The following is a 14119-nucleotide window of genomic DNA, read 5'->3' as shown; positions in this document are numbered from 1 at the left end:
TGTTCAGTATGATGTTAGCTGGGGGTTTATCATATATGGCCTTTGTTATGTTGAGGTACTTGCCCTTATAACCATTTTGCTTAGAGTTTTTATCATGAATGGATGTTGAATTTTGTCAAATGCTTTTTTCTGCATCTATGGAGATGATCATGTCATTTTTGTCCTTCTTTTTGTTTATGTGGTGTATGATGTTGATGGATTTTCGAATGTTGTACCATCCTTGCATCCCTGGGATGAATCGCACTTGGTCATGGTGAATGATCCTTTTGATGTATTTTTGAATTTGGTTTGCTAATATTTTATTGAGTATTTTTGCAACTACATTCATTGGGGATATTGGTCTGTAATTTTTTTTTTGGTGGGGTCTTTGCCTTGTTTTGGTATTAGGGTGATGTTGGCTTCATAGAATGAGTTTGGGAGTATTCTCTCCTCTTCAATTTTTTTGGAAAACTTTAAGGAGAATGGGTATTATGTGTTCTCTGTATGTCTGATAAAATTCCGTGGTAAATCCGTCTGGTTCGGGGGTTTTGTTCTTGGGTAGTTTTTTGATTACCGCTTTAATTCTTTTGCTCGTAATTGGTTTTTTAAACTTTTGTGTTTCTTCCTTGGTCAGTCTATACTGTTGTATTTTTCTAGGAAGTTGTCCATTTCCTCTAGGTTTCCCAGCTTGTTAGCATATAGGTTTTCATAGTAGTCTTTAGTAATTCTTTGTATTTCTGTGGTGTCTGCATGATTTTTCCATTCTCATTTCTGATTCTGTTGATGTGTGTTGACTCTCTTTTTCTCTTAAAAAGTCTGGCTAGAGGCTTATCTATTTTGTTTATTTTCTCCAAGAACCAGATCTTGGTTTCATTGATTTTTTTCTATTGTTTTATCCTTCTCAATTTTGTTTAGTTCTTCTCTGATCTTTATTATGTCCCTCCTACTGCTGACTTTAGGCCTCATTTGTTCTTCTTTTTCCTGTTTTGATAATTGTGATGCTAGACTATTCATTTGGGATTGTTCTTCCTTCTTTAAGTATGCCTGGATTGCTATATACTTTCCTCTTAAGACTGCTTTTGCTGCATCTCACAGAAGTTGAGACTTTGTGTTGTTGTCATTTGTTTCCATATATTCCTCGATCTCTGTTTTGATTTGCTTATTGATCCATTGATTATTTAGGAGCATGTTGTTAAGCTTCCATGTGTTTGTGAGCCATTTTGCTTTCTTTGTACAATTTATTTCTAGTTTTATACCTTTGTGGTCTGAAAAGTTGGTTGGTAGAATTTCAATCTTTTTTAATTTACTGGGGCTCTTTTTGTGGCCTAGTATGTGGTCTATTCTGGAGAATGTTCCACGTGCACTTGAGAAGAATGTGTATCCTGTTGCTTTTGGATGTAGAGTTCTATAGATGTCTATTAGGTCCATCTGTTCTAATGTGTTGTGTGTTGTTCAGTGCCTCTATGTCCTTACTTAATTTTCTGTCTGGTAGATCTATCCTTTGGAGTGAGTGGCATGTTGAAGTCTCCTAAAATGAATGCATTGCATTCTATTTCCTCCTTTAGGTCTTTTAGTATTTGTTTCACATATGCTGGTGCTCCTGTGATATGTATTTATAATGGTTATATCCTCTTGTTGGACTGTGCCCTTTATCATTATGTAATGTCCTTCTTTATCTCTTGTTACCTTCTTTGTTTTGAAGTCTATTTTGTCTGATAGTAGTATTGCAACACCTTCTTTTTTCTCCCTGTTGTTTGCATGAAATATCTTTTTCCATCCCTTGACTTTTAGTCTGTGCATGTCTTTGGATTTGAGGTGAGTTTCTTGTAAGCAGCATATAGATGGGTCTTGCTTTTTTATCCATTGTATTACTCTGTGCCTTTTGATTGGTGCATTCAGTCCTTTTACATTTAGGGTGACTATTGAAAGATATGTACTTATTGCCATTGCAGGCTTTAGATTCATGGTTACCAAAAGTTCAAGGTTAGCTTCTTTAGTATCTTACTCTCTAACTTAACTCACTTATTGAGCTGTTATAAACACTGTCCGGTGATTCTTTATTTCTGTCCCTTCTTATTCCTCCTCCTTTATTTTTTTATATGTTGGTTGTTTCGTTCTGTGCTCTTTTGTGTTTCTTTTAACTGCTTTTGTGGGTAGTTGATTTTATTTTTTTCCTTTAGTTAGTGTTTGTTTGGTCTGCTTTCTTTGCTGTGATTTTATTTTCTCTGGTGACATCTATTTAGTCTTAGGAGTGCTCCCTTCTAGAACAGTCCCTCTAAAATACCCTGTAGAGATGGTTTGTGGGAGGCAAATTCCCTCAACTTTTGCTTGTCTGGGAATTCTTTAATCCCTCCTTCATATTTAAATAATAATCATGCTGGATACAGTATTCTTGGTTCAAGGCCCTTCTGTTTCATTGCATTAAATATATCATGCCATTCTCTTCTGGCCTGTAAGGTTTCTTTTGAGAAGTCTGATGATTGCTTGATGGGTTTTCCTTTTGTAGGTGACCTTTTCCCTCTCTCTAGCTGCCTTTAAAACTCTGTCCTTGTCCTTCATCTTTGCCATTCTAATTATTATGTGTCTTGGTGATGTCCTCATTGGGTCCCTTCTGTTGGGAGTTTGTGTTGGGATTTGGGAGTTTGTGTCTGATTGATTATTTCCTACCCCAGTTTGGGGAAGTTTTCAGCAATTATTTCTTCAAAGACACTTTCTTTCCCTTTTTCTTTCTCTTCTTCTTCTGGTACCCCTATAATGCGGATATTGTTCCTTTTGCATTGGTCACACAGTTCTCTTAATATTGTTTCATTCCTGGAGATCCTTTAATCTCTCTCTGCATCAGCTTCTATGAATTCCTGTTCTCTGACTTTTATTCCATCAATGACTTCATGCATCTTATCCATTCTGCTTGTAAATCCTTCCAGAGATTGTTTCATTTCTGTAATCTCCCTCTGACATCATCCTTTAGCTCTTGTATATTTCTCTGCAGCTCTGTCAGCATGTTTATGACCTTTATTTTGAATTATTTTTCAGGAAGACTGGTTAGGTCTATCTCCTTCTCAGGGGTTGACTCTGTGACTTTGGTCTGTATCAAATTCTTCTGCCTTTTCATGGTGGTAGAGATAGTTTGTGGAGCTGGTACGTGTGATGGCTGGGAGAACATCTCTTCTTGCTGATTTGTGTCCTTCCTCTCCTGGGACAACAGCGACCTCTAGCAGCTTGTGCTGGGCAGCTGTGTATAGAGGGGGCTTCTAATTCTTGCCCAGTCACTATGGGGTTAAGATCAGCAGTTGCTGTGCAGTTAAGCTCCCCTGTTTCTATGGGCATGGCCTGCCTCAGGCTGCTGCTCTGATATGGCAGAGCCATGCTGGAGGGGTAACAGGCCAGGAGGCTGTTTATCTCTTTGAGGGGCCTCCAAGCCATGCTGCTGCCCAGGGGGTTAGGGCGCCCGGAGTTCCCCGGGTTTCCCAGCTGTTGGGCTACATGTCCTGGAAAGCTTCCATCCAGCTGTGAATTCCTTGTCCCTTTAAGACTTTCAAAAAGCACTCCCTTTTCTTTGTCCCAGTGTCACCATCTGCAGGGACCCACTCACAGGTCTTACTGTCCTGTTTCTCTAGTTTCCAGCACCCCGTGCATGCATTGTTTGTCTGTGCTCTGATGCGGATGGCTAGGGCTGGCTATTTAGTAGTCCTGGGCTCCCTCACCCTTCCAGCTCCGACTCCCCCCACTGGGAGCTGGGGTGAGGGGCGTTCGGGGTCGTGCTGGGCAGCGGCTTATATCTTATCCCCTTTGTGAGGTGCTGGGTTCTCGCAATTGTGGATGTAGTCTGGCTGTTGTCCTGTGTCTTCTGGTCTCTCTTTTAGGAAGAGTTGTATTTGTTGTATTTTCAAAAATATATATTGTTTTGGGAGGAGATTTCTGCTGCTGTATTCATGCTGCCATCTGGGCTCCACCCCCTATATTTTGTTTTTTAAATAAAGAAAAATTTTAAATTAGCCACGTACATAGTATTTTAGGAAAATGTAGTAGAAGCTGAGAAATCACAGCAGGTGATGAGGGAAGAATGTTAACTAGACAATGTTGAGAGGAATTGAGAATATTCATTAATGGGTATTAGAGAGCATTGGGCAAAGGGAAAATCAGTCATTTTGAAGAGGAAAAGCAGTAAGTTGGTTGGATAATAAGAATATTAGAATGTCAGCAAACTAAAATGTATTATACCTTCTGGAGTAACAGACAAAATCATAAAGATAAAATTGTAAAATATTTAGGAAATTGGAAAGTGGTCTGAAAGCTCATCTCATGTTGAATAGACACAAATAAGAAAACCAAAGGAAAAATGAAGCAATTCAGAGTGAAAGAGGACAGAGTTATATCTGAGAAAAATATTGAGAGATCCAAAATATACTGCTTTTATTAAGGAACTAAAAGCATTGAAAAGCCATACTGAGTAAATGAGGGAGGCATACAGAGAAAAATTAATACAAAAATGTAGGTGGGCTCACATCTCCCAGTATTTTAGAAAAAAAAAATTATCAAACCATGGGGCCTCTGCTTGGAAGCCAAGTAAGTGAAGCACAGGTGGACCAGCTTATCTCCCATTATTGGCAAAAAATATAATGAAAGGGAACCCATAAGCGCACTTACTATCATGACATAATGGAAGGAGCGGGAATGTGGGCCTTACAGACGCCAACACTGAGTATCAGTGCAAGGCCATGCCACAGCAGGCCCTGAGGGGGGGCCTGGCTGAATGTGAGAGGCTTGCCAGCTTTGTGTAAGCGTGCTGGGACACTGCACGGGGACCTCAGTCTGTGTGTGCCTTCGGCTGACTCTGCCACAGTCAGTCCCCACCGCAGCCACACACGACCATTTCTGTGTCTCTTCCAATACCTCTGAGGATTCAGGGCTGCTCAGCTTCCCCTCTCAAAAGGGATCCTCAGCTCCAGCTTCCACTTTCCTTTTTCCACATTGTGACGCCTCACTGGACAATGTTCGGATCCCTTTGCCCCTCAGAGTGCCTCCACTTGAAGGCTGTGTGTGGAGCTGACTTTGCCAAAGGTGGGATCCTGGGAAGGCTTGCATCAGAGAGAAGAAAATTAAGCAGCTTAAACTCGAATGGCAGGCAGTCCTGCTCTTAAAAATTCTGTGAACCTTTCAGTCCGTGAGAAACTGCGGGCGGCTGTCTCTTCTCTTGGGGCCTGTCCCCCCCCCAACCCCCCACCCCCCGTGTCCACAGCCCAGAGCACCACACCTGGCCTCCTACTGCCTGTGTGTCCATGACCTGGTTGTCTTGACTCCAAAGAATTCTGCTCATTATATAGAACAAGCGGGCTAATCTCTCTGCCTTGAGCCATATTCAAATGAAGCCTTCCAGGAATTCATGGGATTCCCCACACAGGCAACTCCAGCTTCTTCTTTGATGTTTGCCCTCAAATTAGACTGTGAACTTCATTAAAACTAGGATCGTGTTGGTTTTATTGGTTACTGTATAACCAGGAGCTTGCTCAATCCCTAGCACAGAATACATACAGTCCAATAAATAAATGTGGAATGAATGTATAAATAACCGGTGCCTCTCATTTTCACAATCAAAAACATCCAACTGAATTTATTCTTATGTAATACCCTCCTGTCCCTGGGAAAAATTCTTCTGTTGGCTATTAAAGGTTACTTTTCTTCCCATATATATTTGTGGTTGAAGAATGTAGCACATTTACTTAGAGAATTATGGAGATCTGCGCAATGGCAATCTGCAGCTTTCTTAGCTGGTTTCACTGCTCACAAAGATGTGACCAGTCCTCTGTGGTTCATCGTGCAGCAGAGTGGATCATAACCAGAAAGGGAAATGATATGCCGTGGGAGGTAGGCTTGCAAAAAGATGGGAATTCGGATGCTACATGGGGTCCGTGTGACTAAGTGCTTTGCTAATATTTTAATGGGAGTAAATAGTTAGCTCTAGAATCATAGTATCTTCTTTTGTGCACATTACATGCATTTTATTGTAATTTTTGAACATATGTATGCTTAAGTTATCTCTTTGGTAAATAGTAGATACTTTATCCCCATACATGTTTCTTTCTTGTTTTTTTTTTTTAGTTGCTTTTTGTTCTGATAATAAAGTTAATACAGTCCTGTTTTGAAAAATGCAGAATATAATGAAGAATATAAAAAGTATCCAGTAATCATAATATCTGTTAAAATTAATTGGTTCTGTGTGTTTTTTCGGTCCCATATTCTGTATGCTGTTTTATACTTTACTGCTTTACTGCTTTTTATGCTTTTATTTGTATCTTTTATTGAGAATGCAATGCTTGAGGGCTATCAATATTTTATCACGTAAGTTCATATAATATTCTATCATAGAATTTATGACTTACTCCTTTGCTATTTAAAATTTAAGTTGATAGTCTTTCACTATTAAGAATTATATGATAAAGGATGCCTTTACATATAAATCTGTCTGCCAAATGATCTTTCTTATGAAAAATTTCTAAAAATAGAATTAAAGGTTAAAATGTGAATAGTTTAAAAACTCATAATACATGACAATTTGGAATGTAAAAAAGTCTTATAATTTAAATTTAAAACCTTAACTTTTTCCATCAAAATTTCAGACAATTTGATAGGAGGAAATGATATCACATTACAGTTTCAATTTGTACTTCTTGGCCTACAGTGTTTTTTGAGCATGTGAATTATATTTTTCATGTTTTTTATTTATCTAATGGTGATTGATCTCTTTAATGTTAAGAATAATAATACTTTATGTATCATCATTGTTTCTGATGTATTGTTTGCTTTTTTAACTTGTAGATTTTCAGTTTACTGGTCAAATCCCATCCCTTGTGATTTTTTATTTCATGTTAGACAGTTTGTCCCAAACAGAGATAAGATTGGTATTCAACATATTCTTCCAGTGTTTAATACTTTAGTTTTGATACTTAAATCAACCTGGAAGACTATTTTGGTGTGTGGCATTGGATGATACACACACATGATTTTGTAAAAATCAAATAAAGTGTTGCATGAAAAGCAACAGGTCTCTATTTCATTCCCTTCCACCTTAATACCACTCATAAAAGACAAATTTTAAGTGTTTATGTTCGCATATCTTTTATTTTCCTAAATAACGTGTTTCATTATTTTTCTAAATAGTGTGTTTCAAGTTATTTCTTGACTTAATCAGTTTTTACAATCTGAATCAATTTCATGCTATTAAAAATGAAGATTTTAAAAATTTGAACCATATTTAGTTATTCAAACTTCCTCCTCCAAACCTCCTAATATTAACAAGATCAAATCCATTGCTCAACATATAAAAGCTCAATATAAAAGCTCAACATTTTCCACATTAATAATGGAGAACACTTTGTGACTCCTCACTCCCTAAGAAAACATGATATCCTCTATTTTCCTCTACCTCTCTTCCTTTCATCCAACTTCCTTGATGCAATCAGGTGAGTTTGGTTAGATGACAGGAGAGAGCCTTATCTGAGATAAAATGTAGACCAGGGGATGTCTTCTTTGCCTAGCGTATAGTGTGGCTTTTGGATGAACCCAGTTGAAATAATGTCAAGATCTAGTTCGGTGATTCTGGGGGCAAGATCATAGAGACTTTCCTGGAAGGATTTGAATGACTGAACTGTTTATCACAGTGATTGTCCTGGTTGCCTGAAAGACTACTGGGTGACTGTTTAAAAGGACAGCGCTTTGGAGAGTGCTGGCTACACACTTGAGCCCTCAGCCTTAGGCCACGACCAACCAATTCAAGCCCCTTTCCTGCCAGAGTGGATGGAGAACAAAATGGATTCCAGTGACAGACAAGCGCTGTGGATCGGATGGTGCTTCTCTCAGGCGGACTCACTGGACTGGAACAGGTTCTCTTGAGAATGCCCCTGGGTCCTTCCCATCCACTGGGTGTGTTGTCTTTGAGCTCTCCACTCCTCTGAGGCAGGGGGAACGGGGGGATGGGATTAGATGGTCTCCATTCTGAAGAAAAACAGTCCTTGAGCCCCACGCCCCCGAGATCCCAGCTCACCAAGCTCAACGTTTGTCAGCTTTTCTGACTATAACTGTTAATAAAGAGTGTGCGCTCAAAAAAAATTTTTTTTTGCCTTGGAGTCCAGGGCAAAAATACAAGTGGAAACGTATCTACCATAAGTCTAAATATCTAGAAGTCATGTAACATGCTAATAAACTGCTAAATAAAATATGTTCTATTCTTCTATCTTAACAAACACACCTTCCCAAGGACAGAAATTCCAGGTTTGAATTTAGACTTCTCTGACTCTGAGAAAATATATATTTTGTAACTATAACCAAGTTACATCCATATATAAAAACTCAGGTACTTCCTTAATGCAACTTTTTGCAGAGAGTTAAAATCTGGATTTAAAAAGCAGTTTATATAAGCTAAAGTCATGTGTGATTCTCAAATGTAGTTTCTAATAAGAAAGTATGTCCACATGGGCATAGCAGTATCCATGAGATGCTTCCTAAATATGTTTTCAGAGCATCTGAGCAAAGTCCAGATGTGGCTATAAATAAAATATACAGACCTACTCTTGATGTAATTTTCACAGTTAGAGAAAATCTAGATGCATCCAAATAGTATTCATGAATAAAAAGTCCAGTGCATTTCAAATCAACTTTTCACAGAGGCAGAGGTATTAGAGGAAATTCAGATGAAAAAATTCAGTTTATGCATAAAGAACTTCAGACCCACAAACACTTCTCAAGTGTAACTTCTCAATGAGGCAGCAAATCTGGATGAAACCAAGCAGTATCCCTTAATAAAATTTCAAGATCCTTCTCAAGTTTTAATAGAAAGTTAAAATCCAACTATAATAGCTAGTCTTTATTGAGTACTTACTCTATTCTAATACACTTACATAAGTTATGTCATTGAATGCTTCCAATATTTTGAGGTAAGTACTAGTCTATGCCCTTTTTTACACTGGGAAACTGAGACTCAGATGAGGTAAGTGAAGTCCAGTAATGGAGCCGTAATTTGCCTTAGTCAGTCTGATTCTCAGGTCGTCTTTCTTTCCCACTGTAATATACCAGTGTCCCACTGGGTGTATTTATTACAATCCAGTACATCGACTCCCAAGTTATTACCATTAAATTACTGTTTGTATGTTAATTGGCTTCTTTTACATTCATGGTTTAAAAGTATGGTTGCTACTAGTCAATTTTATAAGCCTGATTTTGGAAAATTGTTTAGGTAAATTTTTATTTAACTGGCTGGCATTGGCTTTATTTCATTATTTTGACTCCCATCTCATCTCGGAATGAGTTTCAGAAAGGATCTATGGGTTGTATATTTTTGAATCATTCTATATTTAAAAATAACTTTAGGTCACTGTTATATGTGGATGACAGTTTGTGTATTGCATTCTTAAGTCATTTTCTCCTCAAAGCACAGTCAGTATCTAGTATGCGATTTTTTTTCTGCAATTGGCTTGTAGAGAAACAGTCTGACGATGCTGCGGCTTCTGTTGTAATCACTGTTCCTTTATAATAACTTATTTTAATTCCTAGAGGAGAGCAGAATTTTAAGTTTTAATCTCACTTGGAAAAAGTTGCTTTTTTATCAATTCAGGAATGCCAGAGCGGTAGTTCTAATTTTCAGTTCAAAAGGAATGATGATTTTGTTCTGACTTTGTTTTTGTATTCGCAACTGTGTCCTTTTGTTCTTCTGTTCATTTGCTTTCTTCCTGAAGAAAATCATCAGTGTCATACTAAATCTGCTATCTAATGCGCCCATTTCAGTCATCGTCTTTTTGTTTCTCTTTATTCTCTACTTTAGTTTTGCATTCTTGGAAAAACTTCCAAAGCTTCTCAACTTATTTGTTTATTTAAGATATTCATTCTCTTAAGTGAAAATGCTGTGTGCTGTGTTTTTCTCCCTTAGTGTACAGGGTGTTAGAGATTCTGTGTTTTTAATCACAGTGGCAGAGTCTGACGGTCAGCCAGTGGTTTCTCTATCTTCTTCGGGAGGGGCAGGACTACTGTATTTTATGACACAAATTATAGGTAGGCTATGGGCAATTTTTGTTTAATCTGGCTTCCTTGTATTCAGAGTTACCTTCTCTCAGATTCTGGCCATAAACTATCATTATATTTTGCTGGTGTTGTTTGGGGTTTCCACCTTTTCCCCCCACCTGCATCTTGATAGGTATATGAAGCTGAAAACCTGACAAGTCATACGTCATTGAAAATCATAGCCATTGCTACACTTGCTCTTCTCTGAGTGGAAGTGAAATTCACGTAACACAATATTAACCATTTTATAGTAAATGACTCACTGGCATTTAATACATTCACAGTGTTCTGCAACCACAAGCTCTATCTAGTTCAAAAACATTTTTATCTCTCCAAAGTAAAACGCCCTAGCCCTCAAGCAGTTCCTCCACATTTCCCCCTATTCCCAGCCCCCAGAATCCCCAATCTGCTTTCTGTCAGTATGGAATTACTCATTCTGGATATGCCATATAAATGGAATAAAAAAATGTGAGATCTTTGCATCTGACTTCTTTTACTTAGTTCATTAGTTTTTGGGATGTATCTATGGCATAAAATATATCAGTGCTTTACTCCTTTTCTAGGTTGCATATTTTTATATAATTTTAAAAACCTGTGATATATGCATATATATGTATGTATATATCTTACAGTTTTTGAACATTCATTTGTTGATGGACATTTATCTGTTTCTACCTCTTGTGAATAGGACTGCTCTGAACATTCTTGTACAAGTATTTCTTTCAGTACCTGTTTTTAATTTTTTTGAGTGTATACCTAAGAAAAGATTTGCTGGGTCTTATTTATGCTAATTCTATGTTTGATATTTTGAGAAATTGCCAAATTTTTTTCCCACAGCAGCTGAACCATTTACATTCCCACCACCAATGTACAAGTGTCCCAAATTCTCTACATCCTCACTAGTACTTATTTTCATTTTTCTTAAATGATAGCCATCCTAATGGGTGTGGAGAGCTATTGCATTGTTTTGATTTGATTTCCCTAATGATTAATGATGGTGAGCATCTTTTCATGTGCTCTTTGACCAATTTGCATATCTCCTTCAGAAAAATGTCTGTTCAAGTCATTTTCCAAGTTTTTAATTGGGTTGTTTGTCTTTTTTGTTACTGAGTTATTGAGGATTTTGCCCCTATGTTCATAAGACAATATTGCTCTGTGACTTTTTTTCTTATAATGACTTTATCTAATTTTAGTAATTGGTTAATTCTGCTCCCACTGAATGAGTTAGGGAGTATTTTCTCTCCTGCTATCTTCGGGAAAATATTTCAGAAAATTGGTGTAATTTCTTCCTTAAACATTTAGCAGAATTTGCCTGTGAGCCCACTGGGGCCTCTTTCAGATGTTTTAAATTTTTTATTCAGTTTCTTAGATATAGTCCCATTCAGGTTGTCTATTTCTTGTGTCTGTGAGTTTTGGCAGATTGTGCCTTTCAAGGAATTGGTCCATTTCATCTAGGTTTATAAATTTGCAAGTGTAGGTTTGTTCATAATATCCCTTTATGATCCTTTTAATGTCCACGGGCTCTGTAGTGATGTCTCCTTTTACATTTCTGGTATTAGTAATGTATGTTTTCTTTATTCTTTTTTCTCACTTAGCCTGGCAAGAAGCTTATTGATTTTATTGATCTTTTTAAAGAATTGGCCTTTGGTTTCATTGATTTCCTCTATTGCTTTCCTGTTTTCAATTAATTGATTTCTGTTTTAATTTTTATTATTTCTTTTCTTTTACTTATTTTAGATTTAATTTGTTCTTCTTATTCTAGTTTTCTAAAGTGGAAGCTTAAATTACTGAATTTAGATTTTTGTTCTTTTGCAATATAAGTATTCAATGCTATAAAATTTTCTCTAAATATTAGTTTTGCTATGTCCTACAAGTTCTTATTATTTTCATTTTCAATCAGTTCAGATTATTTTAAAATTTCTCTTCAGATTTCTCCTTTACCCCCCATGTGCTATTTAGAAGTCTGTTGTTTAATACCCAAGAATTTTGGGATTTTTCAGCTGTCTTTCTGTTGATGGTGAGTTGTAAGAGTTTTCTATATATTCTGGATACTAGGCTCATATCACATATAAGATTTGCAAATATTTCTTTCATTAAGTAAACTGTCTTTCTTGATAATGTCTCTTCATGTACAAATGTTTTAATTTTGATAAAATCTGATTCAGTTCTTTTGTTGTTTATGCTCTTGGTGCTTTATCAAAGAATTCATTGCCAAATTCAGTATCATAAAGATTTACCCATATATTTTTTTCTAAGAGTTTTTTAGTTTTAGATCTTATACTTAAGTCCTTGATACATTTTGAATTAATTTTTGTATATGGTGAGACCATTGGTTGAAAAGACTTTTCTTTTCCCATTGAATGATATTGGCACACTTATTGAAAATCAATTGACAGTAGATTTACAAGTTTATTTCTGGAATCTCGATTCTGTTCTCTCAGTCTGTATGTCTTTATCTTATGCCATTACCATACTGTTGGATTACTCTAGCTTTGCAGTAAGTTTTACAGTCTGGAAACACGAGCTCTCCAACTTTATTCTTTTTAAAAATTGTTTTGATTATGCAGGGGTCTTTGAAATTCCATGTGAATTTTAGGATCAGCTTTTCTATTTCTTTTAAATAAAAAGGTCATAAGAATTTTGACACAGATTACATTGACTCTGTAGATTACTTTTGGGTAATATTTCCATTTTAACAATATTAAGTTTTCCAATCTGTGAACATGGGATATCTTTCTATTTATTCAAGTCTTTAATTTCTTCCAGCAATGTTTTGTAGTTATCAGGATGCAAGTTTTGGACTTCTTTTGTTAAATTTATTCCTAAAATATCTTATTATTTTTGGTACTGTTGTAAGTGGAATTGTTTTCTTAATCTTATTTTAGATTGTACACTGCTGGTGAGTAGAAACACAATGGATTTTTGTACATTGAACTTGTAGCCTGTAACTTTGCTGAGTTAGTTTATTAGCTCTAGTAATTGTGTGTGTGTGTGGGGGTGTGTGTGTGCATTATTTGGAAATTTCTATATGTAGAATCATGCCACCTTTAAGTAGAAATAGTGTCACTTCTTCCTTTCCAATGTGGAAGCTTTTTGTTTCTTTTTCTTGCCTAAATGCACTGGCTATGCCTTTCAGTACAATGTTGAAAAGCATTGGTGACAGTGGACATCTTTGTCCTTGTTGTCCAAGCTCTGTTACTCATCAACTATTTTATTTGTCTAATTAATTGCAGCATGTATGTGTGGAATCAAGGTTAAAGACTTCAATCTGTGGAAAGGACTCTTTGGTTTCAAATCCTGATTTCTTCAAGGCTCACTATATATTCTTGGCCCAGTTAATTTCTTTCAGCATCAATTTCATTACATCTAAAATATGATTTTTCAAAATCACCTACTTCATAGAGATTTATGTGCATTAAATGAGATGATCTACACAAACTTCCTGACACTCTTAGTCATTATTATTTTCACCATTTAAATCCTCAATTTACTTATCTCTGAGTTAGGGATAGTAACAGTTCCTACCTGATAGCACTGTGAGGGGTGTCACCTGTTGCAGTGTTTCAAACTCACTCTCAATTTAGCAGCATAAAAGGAATACACTTCTTATGCTGTCAGGGATGTCATTCAGGAATTCAGATAAGGCATGGAAGGCAAGGGCTCAGCTAGGGAGACCCAGATACCTGGAATTATAAGTCTGAAAGTGTCTTTGATTATAGCACTGCAGCTTACACTTGGATCATCCAAAGGTTGGTCTCAGTTGCAACTGTCCACTGAAGTTCCCACAAGTGGCATTTCCATGTGGTTTAGGCTTCCCACTGGATGGGGCCTAGATTCCAAAAGGAGATCTGATAGGGAGAATTCAAAGAGATCAAAACAGAAGCTGTAAGTCTTCAGACCCAGCCTCAAAAGACATACAACATCCATTCTGTTAAAATCAGTGGGTTACAAATGAGTACTTATGCACAGTTCAGACTGAAGAGGAGGTTAATTATATCCCACCTCTTCATGGGACACGGGTGACAGCACACTGCAAAGGTGTATGTAGGATGGGTGACAATATTGTGACCATCTTCGGAAAGGACCATAT

This window comes from Manis javanica, chromosome 7 (genome assembly GCF_040802235.1).
Source record: "Manis javanica isolate MJ-LG chromosome 7, MJ_LKY, whole genome shotgun sequence".
In the NCBI taxonomy this organism is placed as follows: domain Eukaryota; kingdom Metazoa; phylum Chordata; class Mammalia; order Pholidota; family Manidae; genus Manis; species Manis javanica.
The sequence above is the reverse complement of the archived record's forward strand: the minus strand, read 5'-3'. Positions refer to the sequence as shown.